This window comes from Lynx canadensis, chromosome B1 (genome assembly GCF_007474595.2).
Source record: "Lynx canadensis isolate LIC74 chromosome B1, mLynCan4.pri.v2, whole genome shotgun sequence".
Lineage (NCBI taxonomy): Eukaryota > Metazoa > Chordata > Mammalia > Carnivora > Felidae > Lynx > Lynx canadensis.
This window is the reverse complement of record NC_044306.2, coordinates 145,899,955-145,917,804: the sequence shown is the minus strand read 5'-3', so window position 1 is coordinate 145,917,804 and position 17,850 is coordinate 145,899,955.

The following is a 17,850-nucleotide window of genomic DNA, read 5'->3' as shown; positions in this document are numbered from 1 at the left end:
TGACTGGCCTGGAGGGCAAGTGGACAGTGCCCTCTGCCAGCTCACAACTGTGGACACGAGTCACCCAGCTGCAGATTCTTCTTGCATTAAAGGAATCGACAACTTTATTTTATGCCATCTTTTATGTAAATAGTAGGTGTTTTCTAGCTTCACGATGTTTTTTTTTTTTGTTTTTTTTTGTTTTTTTTTTTCAACGTTTATTTATTTTTGGGACAGAGAGAGACAGAGCATGAACGGGGGAGGGGCAAAGAGAGAGGGAGACACAGAATCGGAAGCAGGCTCCAGGCTCTGGGCCATCATCAGCCCAGAGCCCCACGCGGGGCTCGAACTCACGGACCGCGAGATCGTGACCTGGCTGAAGTCGGACGCTTAAACGACTGTGCCACCCAGGCGCCCCTAGCGTCACGATGTTTCTTGAGAAACATGTTCATGAGAAAATTAAAAAAAAAATCCACACTTGAAGCCAAAATTTGGGCTTCTTTTTAAAAGTATTTGTTTTCATAGGGACTTTGATTAAGAATTCTAAGATTTTTTTTTTAATTTTTTTTTTAATGTTTAGTTTTGAAGGAGAGAGAGACAGAGCATAAGTGGGGGAGGGGCAGAGAGAGAGGGAGACACAGAATCCGAAGCAGGCTCCAGGCTCCCAGCCGTCAGCCCAGAGCCTGACGTGGGGCTTGAACTCACAAACCACGAGATCATGACCTGAGCTGAAGAAGTCGGGCATCTAACCGACTGAGCCACCCAGGCGCCCCAAGAATTCTAAGATTAAATCGTAGTCCAAAATTTGATGGACTAATCATTATTTTAAAGTCTAAGAGTAATTCTGTATATTGTTTAAAGATGGAAAATATGGTTATTTCATCTATGCAACAGAGTTTTAATTTAAAACAATGCAGTAAGTAGCTCCTTCTAGAATTTAAGATTAAATGTGTAAAATCATATCCTGATGTAGGAAGTGGAAAACAATAAGAAATATAGACCATAGTGTATTTTCCCAAATGAACAAATTCATTTGAAAACTTTTAAAATTTAGAGACTTAACCATGCCTTCTTTTGGACACTGAGGTGAAACCAGGGCCCTGCTTGCTGTCTTTTGTTTATTTTTTTGGAAAAGATGAAGATTCCTCCTGTGCTTGAGCCCATGGTCTCGCGTTACTAAGGGTAGTTGGGGGCAACCGCGTGAGGAACCACAGCTGTCAACACCTCCAGGTCTCAGGGGACACTGCCTCTTGGAATACTAGACCTTTGGGTAGAGTCCCTCAGGATCACACACCTTGTTAGGGAGGGTCTCCTCTTTGTCCACCTTTTTTCCTGGCAGGTGCTAGGGCAACAAAGACAAAATAAACAACAGCTGACTTCTGAAGTGCTAGGTGCCAGGACTTGCCGCCATATGTATCCCTTTATTTGTACCATGGTGCTCTCACATGACTCTTTTCTAAAGTGTTGGATCTGGTCCCTCACTATTAGAGGAAAAACACGTGTGTGTGTGTGTGTGTGCGCGCGCGTGCGTGTGTGCATAAAATATGCATATATAGGGGCGCCTGGGTGGCTCAGTCGGTTAAGCGTCTGACTTCGGCTCAGGTCACAATCTCGTGGTCCGCGAGTTCGAGCCCGCGTCGGGCTCTGGGCTGATGGCTCAGAGCCTGGAGCCTGCTTCCGATTCTGTGTTTCTCTCTCTCTCTGCCCCTCCCCCATTCATGCTGTGTCTCTCTCTGTCTCAAAAATAAATAAATGTGTTAAAAAAATTTTTAAAAATGCATATATATAAGCAAACATATATATAAGCAAACATATATATATGCATATTATGTAATATACACATTCATATGCAAATACACATGGACACATGAGCTCATTCATAGAATTGTAGTCATTTGTTGCCCATTCAACAGCACATAAAACTTAAACACAAGATAAAGAGAAATAAAATAAGGGGCACCTGGGGGGGGTGCTAAGTTGGTTAGTCTGACTCTTGACTTCCGCTTGGGTCACGATCTCATTCGTGGTTTGTGAGTTTGAGCCTTACTCTGGAGTCGCCTTGGGCTTCTCTCTCTTTTTCTCTCTCCAACCCTCCCCTACTCTCTCTCTCTCTTTCTCTCAAAATAAATACATAAACATTAAAAAAAAGAAATAAAACTTTTAGACCTAAAAGGATATTTCCATTTCCCTTTTAATATAGCTGAAATCAAAAGTGCTGTGTAAGAACACATTTTAAGTCCTACACATTGTTACTGACGCCTCCTAGATGTAAATGAAGTCTGCTTACTCTAAGTGATCTTGTCGGTGTCAAAGAAAATGTACTGACTCACCAAGATATCAATAGCAATTCACTTATTTTGCTTACCAAAGAGGGTTATATTGGTTTTTCTTAAACGTCTCAGTCCTTACTAAGTAACAAATTGTAAGTAGTTTGGGGGTGTTTTTAATCTTTGCTTACGAATGCTTAAAAAACTAACCCCTATAAAAGTTAAATCTTTGTTTATAAATGTATATTAAATAATGAAAGGATGCGACCCAGATTGCTTTTTGCGGGTGACAATATGTCAGAAGTAATTGTTTTAATGAGGACGATGCTGAGCAGGTATCGACGATGATTGTCATCAGCTCAAATTTCCAACAATGGAAAGATTTGGGCTCATGTTTCGTCTATCTTTCTTGCTTTACAGATTTCTCACAATACATATTTCTCTATATATCTCCAAAGTACTGAGAATACGTGCTGTCAGGCATCAAACCAATTTTCATGCTAGAGATATTTGTATCAGTTTCTAATTTCTGTTGAATTCAATAATCTGATTTTTAAAAGCTCATGTCTGATCCACGTGGTCATTTTTGCTCCTATATCCACTCTGTAGACTTTGGAGGGAAAAAATGTGTTTAACTGGCTGCTCAATATTTTCCGATTTTTTTTCTATTCTTATGCACATGGGAGAAGGGGAGTAACAACTTGCATAAGCAGTGTACTTTTTTACTGTTCTAGCAAAAGAGTAATTTTATCTAAAGCATACCCGTTATTCAAACTGGATGAGGTTAAGTGTAAGATAGTGTATTTTTCCTCTTTGCTGTTTTTGCACTCTGTAATTGCACTTTTTAAGTTTGAAGAGCCATTTTGGTATGCAGTTTATATTGAAGATGCTATGGACCATAAAGTTGTATTGCATGCAGTTTAACTTATTTGACAATGGATTTTATCAGAGTACTGAATTGTATCAATTTGTTTGTGTTCAATATCAGCTTTGATAATTGTGTACCTTAAGATATTGAAGGAGAATATAGCTACTTTACAAGATATTGTTAATGTTTATTTATTTTTGTTGGGAACTGGAAAAAAAGACAACTGAAAAATAAAAATGCATTAAGTATCATGCACAAAGGAGTTTCGCTGATAAATACCGTCTCTCTCTCTCTTTTCTTTTTTTCCATAATAAATTGGAGGGCCTAAAAGCAGTGATAGAACTACAATGTGTTTAGATATAGAGACTTCTAAATATAGAAAGATAAAGGTCTTAGTTTGGGAAAGCAGCTTATAAATTTATTGCACTTATGGCCTACCACAATGAAGATTTTTGAAATAAAAGGAGTTGCATTAATTATAAAATTTTAGTGGTTATTATTTTTTTAGTTTTTTTTTTTTTTTTGAGAGAGAGTGCAAGCCGAGGAGGGGCAGAGAGGGAGGGGGACAGAGGATCTGAGGGACAGTAGATCTGAAGCAGGCTTTGAGGGGGCTTGAACTCACGAACAGTGACATCATGACCTGAGCCAAAGTCAGGTGCTCAACCGACTGAGACACCAGGCGCCCCAGCTGTTATTATCTTTTTAAAGAATATAGTTAAAGACTATTTAAAAAAGGGTATTTCTAAAAGGAAAAGATACCCTACTGAGAAGTAATTTATGAAAGGACACGTGAGCCAGAATGTGTTTCATGATTCCCTCAGCATCCGCCAACCAAGAGACTTGGCTTCCCTGGGCCTTCAGAGCAAGAAATATTGGTCCTGCTGGACCCCAGTTACAGTGATGGTATCCTTGTACATACTTCAACAACCCACAGAATACTCTACCCCCCTATTAGCTCCTTGGATCATTTCATTGGCCTATGGATAGGGTAGGGAGGCACAGCTAGGACCATTTCATAGGGAGATAAAACGTAATTTGTTCAGAGTCACAGTGGTAGGAAAAAGTAGAGTTGGCATGAGTAATAAGGTCTCCTGATTCCCCATTCCACAGCAGCTCTGGCCATGTCAGAGGCAGCAGAGCCATCAGGTGAGTGAAGTCTCAGAGGTAGTTTAGAATATTCTTGGGAGAAACAAAAATTTTTGTAAAATGAATCTCACAGCACCCGCACATTGATTGACCCTGTTCAAAGTCTGAGATCTCACCGACCCCTCAGATTGACCCTGTTCAAAGTCTGAGAACCCAGAGAGTTAAGAAAAAGAACTCCTCGAAATACTTTTTTCACTTGGCTTCTAGGACACGACATTCAACTGGCTTTTCACCTGCTGCTCAGTCTCAGGCTGGATCTTCTTTAATATCTCCTGTCCCCCATCACTGATCTGGCATGCCCCCTGATTTCAATCTTGGAACTTTTTTTCTGTATACAGCCACTCACTACTTTATTTCATAAAGCCTGTGTCTTTAATTATCATCTGTATGTAATTATTCCCAGCCTAGATACTTCCTCTGAGTCTTAGACTTCTTCATCCAACTGTCTATGTAACATTTCCACTTGGATATCCATTGGACATTCAAAAGGAACATGTTTAGTAACTGATATTCCCCTAAAACACTGTTGCTTCTAAAATTTTCCCATCTCAGTTCAATTCAATCACATCCTACCTTGGGTCAAAAACCTGGTATGATCTTCTGGAGGTGCTGAGGTGCTGAAAGAGATTTCAGAGGGATTACTCTAAACTTTTTAGAACAATGTCAAAATCATTGATTTTGAAGAGATTGTGCAAAAAAAAAAAAAAAAAAGTTCCAGGGAACCAGAGTTAGATTATCACAATTTTCAAAAGGAGAAGATTATAGTCCCTGAAATTGACTTTGGTCAAGTCTAGAACATATATCTCCCCAAATGGCCACAGAAAATTATAAAACATTAGCACTGTTCATTAGGTTCTAACATGGATTTCTTAAGAAGGAGACATAAAACATGGGGATCTTTTCAATATCCTGTCTGGTCTCCAACTAATGGTAACCACTCATCATATGAAACCAAACACAGAGAGTCCATTCAATTTATCTGAATTTCAGAGAAATATTTGGGAAAGGTCTTCCAAACACTTCATGTGAGCCTGAAGTGCAACGTACCTATTAAAAAAATAAGCACGGCTTAGGCTCATTTAGGGAATGGGTCATTACATGCTAAATAGGTGGAGACCATGTGACCACATAATAGAATACATTGGGGATATAGGAAATATACATAAAAAACACAGTCAATGGAGTGGTGACCCTTTCAGTCCATCTATCAGGAGGGAGAAATGATTTTCCATTTCCCCTTCTGGAAAAGGCAGGATTGATATCAAGGAAAGACGTGTCATGTTCCTTGTTCTCGACTTGCTACCAGGAGCAATTCACATTCTGAAAAAAAAAATCAGTACTTTATGAAATAGTCAACCAATATTTATTGAAAGGAATTTCTGTGTGTAGTAATATACAAGGGATTGGGGAGTGTTTGAGAGACATGTAAAATACACTGTAGTTTTATGAAAAAGAGAATTTGGAGTTATGAGTACATTTAAAGAACAGTAAGGCTTTAGCAGTTAGGGTTCTTTGATTTTTATGAAACAGAAAATGATTCTGGCTTACCCAAGGAAAAATGCATAGGAAGGATGTGGGGAATTTGGCGGAATTAAAGTAAAAGCCAAAGTGCCGAGGAAGTTCTGATGATTTTGCGAGCAATGTGCTGCTTCTAGAAAGTGTGAGCTCCAAGCATTTTTACTTTTTGGGTGTCTGTGGTCTAGAGAGATATATCAGATTGCCTAGCTGGGATCATGAGCTCATCCCTTGATCAGGAGGGCCATTCATTTTACTTGAGAAACCACTAAGTTTTTAATCTAATAGGAAAAAGTTTTCTTCCAAAGGAAAACCAGCGTTCTGCTACCAGAGGAAGATTGAATGAATTCTGAACAAACCCAGAAGTCCACCACATAAACTAAACAGTATCATATCAAACAATTAGAAAAAGGTGGCATCAGTGGGGGAGCTTTTATTGAGGAGGTGGGACTTTATCTGGGCTGGAAAATTGACGAGACTTTGATAGCAACGGAAGGATTGTAGGACGTGTCAAATGGAAGAATAATTGGCAAAAACACTAGGAAAATCATAGCACATTTAAGGTATGTCGGGGAGAATATCCTAACGGTAGTACAGGATCTTTATTTTAGGATTGCTAAGAATTTAATTTGAAGGATCTTCAAAGCCATACGAGGAAGATAAACTTTACATTATCTCTTGGTCAGGGGAGTGACACCATTAAACTGGTGTGGTGAGCAGAATAAGACCGCTTATTCCCCAAAGATGTATGTGTCCTAGTCCTCAGAACCTGTGAATATATTATTTTACATGGCAAAAGGAACAGTGCAATGTGATTAAGGTTATAGACCCTGAGAAGGGGAGATGACATTGGATTAGCCCAGTGGGCCAAATCTAATTCTCTGAGTTCTTACAAGCTGGGAACTCTTCCTATCTGTGGTTAGAGAGCTGTGATCTCAGAAGGACTTGACCCACAGTTGCTGGCTTTGAAAACAAAGGAAGGGAGCTGCAAGCCAAGAAATGTAGATGACTTGAAAAGACAAGGATATGAATGCTCCCCCAGAAACCCCAGGGAAGAATCTAGCAGGGTGAAACCTTGATATTTACCTGGTGCCAATACCTTGACACGAGACAGGTGAGGCTCATGTTGAACTTCTGATCTACGGATCCGTAAGACCATAAATTTCATTGCTTTAAGCTGCTAAATTTGCGGCAATTTGTGAGAGCAGTAATAGAAATCCAATCCAATTTGGGGAAGATTGGAATGAGATTATTTGAGAAGACTGAGAGAAAGGCTGGAAGTAGAGAGACCAATGAATGGTGTTCTAATGGCCTACCTAGATGCACACGGAAGAAATCTTCGAGTAAGATTATGTCTGGGAGAAGAGAGAGCAGGAGGAAAATTGTAGACACATCACAGAAGGAGAACGAGACGTGCTTAGCGATACCTGTGCCCAATGAAAGAAAGCAAAGTCAGCATTCAGTTTGGGAAATAGGAAATTAATCTACTTGATGTTGAATCTAAGATAACAGCAGGGTGGGTATGTATAAATGGCATATTTGAAGTATTTGAAGGCACCTCAAAATGGTATGTACTGTTTTATAACTGACAAAACACTTTCACTTTTACTAACTCTTCGTTTTAAAGCACTATCTGAGATGGAAGGTAGAGAGGAATAAATTATTACCTACGAGAGAATTTGGTCTCCCGAAAGGTTGTGGCTTGCTCCGAGTCACAAAGCGAGCGAAGTCACAGAACTTACACTCGAGGCCAGCTCTCCTGAGTCTCGGGCCAAATTTCCAGGCACTGAGAGCTGCCTCCCCAGTGGAGAGCTTGGCTGTATGGGCTGCGCTAAAGATGCGACGGTAGGGACTCCCATCACAGGAACTACAGCTGAGGCCAGAGAAACGTTTCAAGTTAAGCACTTGAAAGGAGTGAGGGTTGGGGCACCTGGGTGGCGCAGTCGGTTAAGCGTCTGACTTCAGCCAGGTCACGATCTTGCGGTCCGGGAGTTCGAGCCCCGCGTCAGGCTCTGGGCTGATGGCTCGGAGCCTGGAGCCTGTTTCCGACTCTGTGTCTCCCTCTCCCTCTGTCCCTCCCCCGTTCATGCTCTGTCTCTCTCTGTCCCAAAAATAAATAAACGTTGAAAAAAAAAATTAGAAAGGAGTGAGGGTAGAGGAAAAAATGCCAAGGAAACCAATGATTGACTCCAGGGAAATGTCTTCACCCGAGAAATTGGCAAAAGGAGCCAGTGAGGATAGAAGAAATGGTTAAATATTTTTATGCATTCATTTACTCAACAATGACTTATCGAAAGCTTAGAATGTGCTTTACTATTCTATATCCTGACCAGTAGTGATGAGCAAATGGATAACGCCTGGAATTTGTATCTCTAGTGGGAAAAGAAAGAAAACAAATAAATACTGGTAACAATAATAGTGGTAAACACATAGAGGGCTGACTATTTGCCGTCAAGCTTCTGAAACATAGTACCGTTTAAATCCTGATAACAAGTCTATGATGTATGTAACTAGTTGTGTAAAACTCACTTCTGTCATGAACCTGGGGCACAGCGTAACTTGCACAAAGTCTCATGGATAGTGACAAAATATGGTGGTAATACACAGTATATTCTGGTTTCAGGGCTGCTCTAGCTAGGGTGGTTGGAGAGACGTCTCTTGGTCATATATGAGCAGAGATGTAGCCAGATGAGGTGAACAAACTCAGTCATACAAACGTGTGGAGCCAAAGTATGTTTGACCTGGAGAGGAGATGTAAGGACTCTAATGTTCAAAACACACTTTAAGACCAGTGTGGCTGGAGCACGCTCCATGAACAGTGGCAAGAGAAGTCAGAGAGATAGGCAAGAGTAGAACATTTAGAGGGTAGAGGCTATGGTAAGGTGTTTGCATTCTGTTAAAAATGCAATAAGTCATTAAAGGGTAAGGGATGGGGTGGTGATATAATTTGCATGTCTACAAGACCAGTCAGTCTGCTCTGTGGAAAATAGACTAGAGAGGCAAGGCAAACCTGGAAGATAAGGTAGAGGGTAATTTTTGTCACCTGCTTAAATGACAGCGTGGCTAGGACAAGGATGGCAGTAGTGGAGGTGATGAGAAGTGGTTGACCTCCAGCTGTATTTAGAACGTACTTCGTATCAACAGGACTTGCTGATGGTTACAACCAAAAGAGCAAAACTAAGAGACACAATGACATGAAGATCAGAAGAATAAAAAGCCAAGATTTACAGCAATAGTCAGCACTGTCCAGTACAAAAGAACCTAGAAAAAAAACTGAGAAGGAGGGAAAAGGCCACTGGTTTTGACTTCCGAATGTCATGAAGGCTAAAAGAGTGTTTTCAGAGGATGGTGAAGATAGAGGCCAGATTGCACTAGATGGAAAGAGTTGGCCGTGGCTGCTGGTAGAAAATGCTTATCTAGAATCTGGGCTGTGAAACAGAATGGAAATGACAAGTGCCCAACTGTTCAATGATCATACGGCCTTTTGATTTACCAGACCCTATGCTTTTCTCTCTGGCCTTTTCTGTGTTCATTAAAATCAGTAGTAAAAGAACATGGAGATCATAGAAGTAGTTAACATTACTGGTTAAAATGGAAGTTGGGAATCACTGATGGATTTCATACGGCAGATAACTGAGAGTTGGCTCCCACCCCAAATTCCAGGAAACGGACCCGTGCATGTGAGTCATGTGCTTACATAAGATGAAGTCTAGATTACAGGAGGAGAATCTGGCTGTGGGAATAGAAATTAGCCCCTAATCATTGGGTAGGGCCTCTTTCTAGAGAATGGGTTGGGCTATGGAACAGAAGGTTGAACTGGAGAACATGCACGGTAGCTCTATTGAGAGTTTATTCCCTCCCCAGTGCACACGATAGCTCCTGATCTGTTGGTAGGATCATGTAATTGAAGAATCTTAAGTAGGAGGTTTGGAATTAATGGCTACAAATCATAGATGACTTCTCAGAGGTAACAATTTGCTCTCCTTGATGTCACAGACTGGGAAACCTGGCAAGGGTTTGTAGTTGAAATAAAATGCCATGTTTCTGCCTTCAGGCTCTCTGATTGACCATTGTCTCTATAATACTATTTCGGAAATTGGGACCCAATCTCTAGTATTCCTATGTTTAATGTATATTTGTTTCCTGGCCACTTGTCATTCTGTGGTACTTAGTAGAAGGGCTCAACATGTGCCACTGATATAATAATGTAAGGAGTGATTCCTTCTTAAGACCAACCTAGATTGTAAAACAGCCCCAAACCAAGACTGTAACAGTCTTGTGTGCACATACACAAAATGTGGATAGTTTGTGTAGCAATGTGCAGATAAAATTACAAATAAATACATCCAGAGTCGAATGACAAAGAAACAAAACCTTAAATATCACAGATATATTTTCTGAATCTAGGTCCATTCCATCTGAAATTTAGGTCCTCCGAAACATGAAAGAAACTAACTTTGGAAATCACATCACAAGAGAAACAATTGAATTATTTTAAAAGTCCTTGACATTGAGAAAATAAAAATTTAGCATATAATGAAAGTGTGTCTTTTTCACAGATCGTCATGAGTCATAGTGCGTTTTCTTGTCTGAATGTGCAACATTTGGTTTCAAGCTCGATTCTTTCATCAGGAAACAAATTCAATAGACATTGCCCCCTTTGGTTTTTTTTTTTTTTTTTAATTTTTTTTTTCAACGTTTTTATTTATTTTTGGGACAGAGAGAGAGACAGAGCATGAATGGGGTAGGGGCAGAGAGAGAGGGAGACACAGAATCGGAAACAGGCTCCAGGCTCCAAGCCATCAGCCCAGAGCCTGACGCGGGGCTCGAACTCACGGACCGCGAGATCGTGACCTGGCTGAGGTCGGACGCTTAACCGACTGCGCCACCCAGGCGCCCCAATATTGCCCCCTTTGTAACAGCCCTACCTGTATCAGTTTACAACAATGGTAAAAGAATTTCCCCATGTTGGTTTGAAAACCGGCCCCTATACACGAAGGGCAAGGACAGACTGAAGGAAGAGAGGTAGACCATTCCAGACTCGTAGGTAGCAGGTTTAATCGACAAGGGAACTTACATATGGGGCTCATCTTGGGCAGACATGTATTGAGTAGTTCTCCACCATCACCTGCCAGAATCTTTTTTTTTCTTTTTTTTTTTCAGACAGAGAGAGAGAGAGCACAAGTAGGGGAGAGGGGCAGAAGGAGGGAGGGAGAGAGAGAGAGAGAGAGAGAGAGAGAGAGAGAGAGAGAAATCTTAAACATTAAACAGGCTCCACACTGAGTGTGGAGTCCCACATAGGGCTTGATCCCACGACACTGGCCTCATGACCCGATCCCAAATCAAGAGTTGGATGCTCAACCACCACCCAAGTGCCCCTCATCTGCCTGAATCTTAAAAGTGTATAGAGGGGCGCCTGGGTGGCTCAGTCGGTTAAGCGGCCGACTTCGGCTCAAGTCATGATCTCGCAGTCCGTGAGTTCGAGCCCCGTGTCGGGCTCTGTGCTGACAGCTCAGAGCCTGGAGCCTGTTTCGGATTCTGTGTCTCCCTCTCGCTGACCCTCCCCTGTTCATGCTCTGTCTCTCCCTGTCTCAAAAATAAAAATAAAAAAACGTTAAAAAAATTTAAAAAAAAATGTGTATAGAGATGTCTTAAATAGGTTTACTTGCATAGCCAGTCCGGATGGTTTCAACAACGTCTTGTTCTCTCATCCTTGTAAATTGTGGGCAGAATGTACATTCTCAGGACAGGGAAGGGTGTGAGGAACCTACGATTGTCTGGGTTCAGTTAATGGGTCAACCAGTGCTCACTTCCTTTCAATGACCTCCTTTCATGTTCCACTAAAGGAGGAGTTTAGGAGTCATGTTCTGAATGTCACTCACCAAATTCAGCAGCAGGGCCTCGTGTGGTTGGAAAGAAGCTATGGAATATAGTAGGGTGGTGTGTGAAAAGAACAGGGGTTTTATTAAAATTTATGGTTATCTCTTTTTAAAGGATGTACTCTTTCTTTGTTTTTATAATTATTGTTTTTAATTACAAAGTAACTTATTTGTTTTTAGCAAATTTTCATAGTACTGTAAAATTCAAGTAAAAATAAGTTTAAAAGTTACCTTTTCCCCTACACCTTAAAATGACCACGGTAGCGTTTTAATTTATAGTTTTGAAATCTTTTATGGGTCTGGGGTTGTGGGTGTATGTGTATGTACATCTACATGCAGAAATCGAGTCACTCTGTGTATGCCATCTTGCATCTTGTTTTTACCACTTAATAATGGCATTTTTACAAGTCAGCAAATATTAAATAGCATTTCAGTGACTGTATAATCTTAAAACAAAGCTATTATTAGATGTGTAAGTTGTTTATAATTTTCCAAAATTTTATACCAATTTTGATGAGTATCTCTGTGACAAAGCCATTGTGCCTCTCCATGGTTATTTCTTTAGAATAAATATGCAAAAGTGAGATTACTGGAATCAAGTTAGGTACTTATAAAGTTTTCCTTTAATACAAGCCTCAACAGTTATTTTTTAATTTCAGATGATAAAAGAAATTTCTTAATGTCAATAGAAGACTTTGGCAAGTGGTTCAGGCATGAGTTAACCTGAAAGCTTTCCATCCCCCTTCTGCCATCGTTTCTTCTCTCTGAACAGCATGAGAAAAGTCCCAGATATCTTGTGCTTCTGCCTCTAAATATTTCAGTATTTATTTCCTAAGAATAAGGATATTCTTTACATAACCACAGTCAAGTTATCAAAATCAAGAAATTTAATATCTATATACTATTGCCTAATATTCCTTCCATATTCAGATTTATCAATTGTCCTAATAATGCCTCCTATGGTTCCTTCTTTTTCTTTTTAGTCGTTTTGGTCCAGAACTTAATACAGGATCGTATACTGCATTTTGTTTTCAAGTCTCTTTAATTCCCTTTATTTTGGAACAGTTCCTCAGCTTCTTGATCTTGACTTTGTAAAGATGACGGTATAGCTATTTTCTAAAATGTCCTTCATTTTAGAATTTTCTGGTGTTGGTTCATGATTAAATTCAAGTTACGTATCTTTAGAAGGAATATGCCGGAAGCAGTAGTGTGTTTCTCGTGGTACGTTATATTAGGGACCACAGGATATTAACTTATCTCAATGGTTGTGGTATTAACTTTGATCACTTAGTTAAGGTACCATTTATCCTGTAGATTTCTCTACTGCAGTTACTATTTTTCCCTTCCTAATTAATAACTAGTTTGTGGGAGATACGTTTGGGCTATGTTAATGCACTACTTCTCATCAAAATCTCACCACTAGTTTTAGCATCCACTGATGATTTTTCCAACCTGTCATTGCTTCTACATTTATTATTTGGCATTCCATAGTAAGGAAGAGCTTTTCCTAAAGCTTTATTTATTTATTTTTAATCAATATGAATTTATGAATCCTTGTTCTATCACCGGTTTTATAAATTACAGGAAGAGTCCTCTCATGTCATTTCAGTAAAGGGATTAAGGGAACATGATCACAATCCAGACTAACTGAGATCCAGGCAAGGCTCTGGTACCTTGGGCGTCTTACTTAACCTGTGAACTTGGCCATGTCACCAAACCTCTCTGTGCCTCCATTTCTTCATCTTTATAGTAATCCATCTCAAAAGGCTACGATAAGGATTAATTGTACCTCTGGGGTGAATTGTTTTTCTCATCTATATAATTAAGTCAGCTGTGCTTTTGTACTTTGGGTTTCTGGTAAATTTTCAGCCTTTCTTTCTTTCTTTCTCTCTCTCTCTCTCTCTCTCTCTCTCTCTCTCTCTGTCTTTCTTTCTTTTGAGAGGGAGTGGGAGGACAGAGAGAGAGAGGGAGAGAGAGAGAATCTCAAGCAGGTTCCATGCTCAGCATGGAGCCCGATGCGGGGCTCAGTCCCATGACCATGAGATCGTAACCTGAGCCTAAATCAAGAGTCAGACACTCAACTGACTGAGCCACCCAGGCCCCGAACATTGCTTCATTAATCTTTTGTTAGAAGTGCTCCTGAGCAGGAGAAAGCAGAGAAATGCACAACTTTTCCAGATCATGCTGAGCTGGTGGAAGATGATAGATGAAGCATTTCCTCTTAGTGAGGCATTGGGTCTCCTTGGAATCCCTGAGTTTGCAGAACATCATATTGACCTGTTTCTCTGGTGCCCCGTCATCGAGTGGGAGTAGGAAAGACTCAGTGCCTCCCCAGAGGGCTTGTTCTTTCACTTTAGAGGCTGGAGATCAGGAATTGGCAAGAGGAAGTTCAGTGCTTCATGTAAGGTTATAAGAAAACCCATGAAAACAGGAGCTGGAGGGATTAAAAACCAGGAATGTGAACAGAGAGTTACTGATAAAGTTATTAACTGAAATGCTATTTTAAAGAGCACAACCTTAGGTACCACATAAAGTTTCAATTAATGGGAAATACACTGGTCAGAACGTGTGTTCATGCTGTCCTTTTGAAAATCTGTTTTGCACAACTTAGCAAGCTTACACCGGTAATTACACTTTGAGGAATCCATTCTGAAGAAATAGTCCTCAAATTCATGTAGAGAATCTGAACAAGGATGGTTATCATATCATTGAATTTAGGATTGCAAAAAGTTGGGAACATTTTATCTATCCATACAATGAACCCATAAAATGAAAATGCTGTTTCTGAAAATACTCTAATGTCATTGGGAAGGGCTCACAATTTAATGTTAAGCAAGAGAATGAAGGCATAAAACTGTGTTGGCTGGGTTTTCTGGGAAGAAAAGATTTAGGGGCAGGATAATGTCTTTGAAAGACAAAGGAGAGGGACTAGGGGAACTGGGGAGAGACTTCAGATGGCACTGTGGGTCTGGCATCTCTCCCGAGAGGGAAGAAAGACTAGATAAGAGGAGATCCTCAGCCTGTGGTTCAATGCCAAGAGAGTCTCAGCCAGGCCAACAAGGGGCTCTGGTTCCGAGATTGCTTGTAGAGGAGTCCCTCATGAGGCCAAAAGGGCAGGCCCTAGTACCCATTGCGGTGCATAGCCTTGGCCAGACCTGCCTGTGGACAGTGTCCCTGTCCAGCACTGTGGCAGATGTCAAAGAGGCTTCTGTCTGCGGGCTGCACGCCCTCCAGCTAATCAGGACACTCTTTCTTGGAGGGAGATCAGATTGCTTATTTCCTCACTACTTATTTGATGCCATGCCACTTTTGAGAAAGAGAGAAAAAGAAAATGGGGGAAGAGGAAAGGGAAGAGAGAGAAAGGAGGGAAATAAGTAAAAATCAGGTGGCTATTGATTATCTCTGGAGTGTGGGAATATGAATTTTGTAAAAAGTCATTTACATAGTTTACAGATTTCTACAATAGGCATATATTATATTACACTAAAAAAATTGATCCAAGAAAGAACTCACATAAACTCACATGGAAATTAGCGTGAAAGGTACATAATATCTCTGTGCCGCGGACATTCCCAGCTACCTTTGCTAGTCTAAGAGCTATGTATAGTTCTTCCACGAACTAGAAGAAAAATCCTGGTTTTCATTAAATGTTTCCCTGTGAGCTCATGAGAGCTCTAAGCACTATTTAAAAAAGGGATTAAATCAACATGTATTACAGTCAAATGGCAAGTCCTGTTTCCTCCCCACCTCTCCCAGTGAGTCAAAGAACACCCTATAATCTTCATAATCTCCCACAGGCCTACAACATCACATTGAAAAGGTTGGCTGTGCGATCAGAGTCTAGACTGGAGGCAGGTAGATGGTGGGGTATCAGAATGGTGAAGTGGGCAGATGAAGTAGAACCTTAAGGCCACGTGAAAGATGTTGTGCTGTCCTGAGAGCCAAGCCACGCCACCAGCAGTGTCCTCCCGCACGAGCACGTTTTATAGGAGCCACTGCTCAACAGCTAGAATAAGGACCTCGATTGCTAATCTCTTTATTCTCTTCTTCCAGATGAAGGGGTTTAGATTGTCAGCTCGGATGAGTAGCAAGACCCTAAACTGTGCCCAGCTTTGGAAATGAAAAATGCATTCAAGAAGAGAGATGGTGGGATATCAATGGGCAAGGTAGCTTTTCAAAGTAGTAGAATATACGACACATGATTTGTAATCCCTTTATCCAAGTAGGTTTGATTTTACATTGTAGATTTGTATTTGAGTCTAGTATTTCACAGATTTTCTTTTTTCCTACGCCTAATTTTTTTTCCCCCAAAGCCTGTAATTCACTTAGCTGACAAGTAGTTTGCTTGGTATGGGCTCATCTGAGGATCTGAGTACGATGAATCGTCTAAAATATAGATGTAAATTGTTTTCAAATTACATATTCACATCTATAAACTTAATGTGATGAAAAATTTAAAAAGCATATATATTAGTCATTTCAAATAATTTTTGTTTTCTACTCTTTAAAAGTCAGTATAATTATCTCTCCCAACTTCTGGGGTCGTGGTGAGAATTATATGGATAACACGTCCAAGGGATAGCCAGTACCTGTGTGTGATCTTCTCTTCTACCTAAAGAAAGACTGTTCTCAGGGGAGGCCATAGCTGGTCAGGAGGAGCCGACTCATGACATCCGTCTTTCATTTTTCTCAGGCTGGTTTGGAATGTGTCACTGTCAGAGCAACAGTGCTGGTATTTGAGGCTATCCTCAGAAGATATGCAAGAAAGTTGAACAAAAGCCCCAATGAAGGCACTGCTACCTTGGATTCCATTTCTCATCAAAATCGTGTTCTCCAAGGAAGATTTCGGTAGTCATAATCCACCATTAGTGGTCAGATTTTGTCCAAGTGGAGCTGAACTAAAAAAATAAAAATAATTAAAAAATTCTAGCAAAATAAACTGCCCGAGGCTATCCCTCATGTGACTCATTTGAACGGAAATGTGAAACTATTTGAAGGCATAAGAAAAATCTTATATTAAGTGATCCAAATTAAATGAGTTAAATGCCAAGGGCTGAGTCACTTCTTTTCTCCAAAAGCACTAGAATTTCTGCTGATATCATTTAGCATCATCTTTCCATAATTATTCCACCTTTCCCTTCACCTTGCATTTAGTCCACTGTTCTACATTTAAGTCACATAGACTCTCAGGATTGGAAAGCCAGCATACTATTATTTAAATTTTAAAATTAAAGTTGGTAATTTTTTAAAATGTTTGTTTGTTTGTTTGTTTGTTTGTTTTGAGAGGAGAGAGAGAGAATGAGCAGGAGAGGGACAGAGAGAGAGAGAGAGAGAGAGGAAGAGAGATAATCCCAAGGAGGCACCATGCTGTCAGTATAAAATCCAACGTGGGGCTCGATCTCACAAACCATGAGATCATGACCTGAGCTGAAACCAAGAGTCAGATGCTTAACCGACTAAGCTTAGGCACCCCTAAAATTGGTAATTTTGCCTTTTATGGAAGTTATCTGAGTTTTCCAGTGAGCATTCGATTTTGCAATACTTCCTTTTTATAAACAGGTCATATAATGCATCAGAAGGATCCACTTACATCCATAGTTCTGAGAAACTGATAATCCGAGAAATTTCCAAACTGTATCATGAATTACACAACAGGAGTATTTACAAACAAATGATAGTTGAAATACACAATTTTTTGTCTTATCCATGTAAGATGTGCGAGGGGTAAATAAATTTCCTTCCCAGATGGTGGTTTGTATAGGTGGTGACATCTGTGTTGAAATGATCCCACAAGCTTGCACGCTATTCATGCCCGGACGTTTTCCATCAAAGAGGGATGACTAAGAGTGACCATGCCAGCTCATAGGACCAAGAATTCCAGGATAGTCTTCTTGCCTGCCCAGGCCCAACCTGTCAAAGGTTCAGGGATAGAAATCCTCTCTGATCATCGTCATGTTCACTTAAAACTGGGAAAAGTTAGTTAAACAGAGTAGTCTCTTAAACTGGATATTACTTAGTTCTTACAGTTGACCAGTGACAATAGCCAGTGACAAAAACCATGTTTTCTCTGCAATTAGGTATAATTTTTTGTTATTCCCTAACTCTGTGCAAATCAACCCTGGGTGCACATTACTATTGAATTTAATACATGAAACCATAAAAATCCTAGAAGAGAACAGAAGCAGTAACTTCTTTG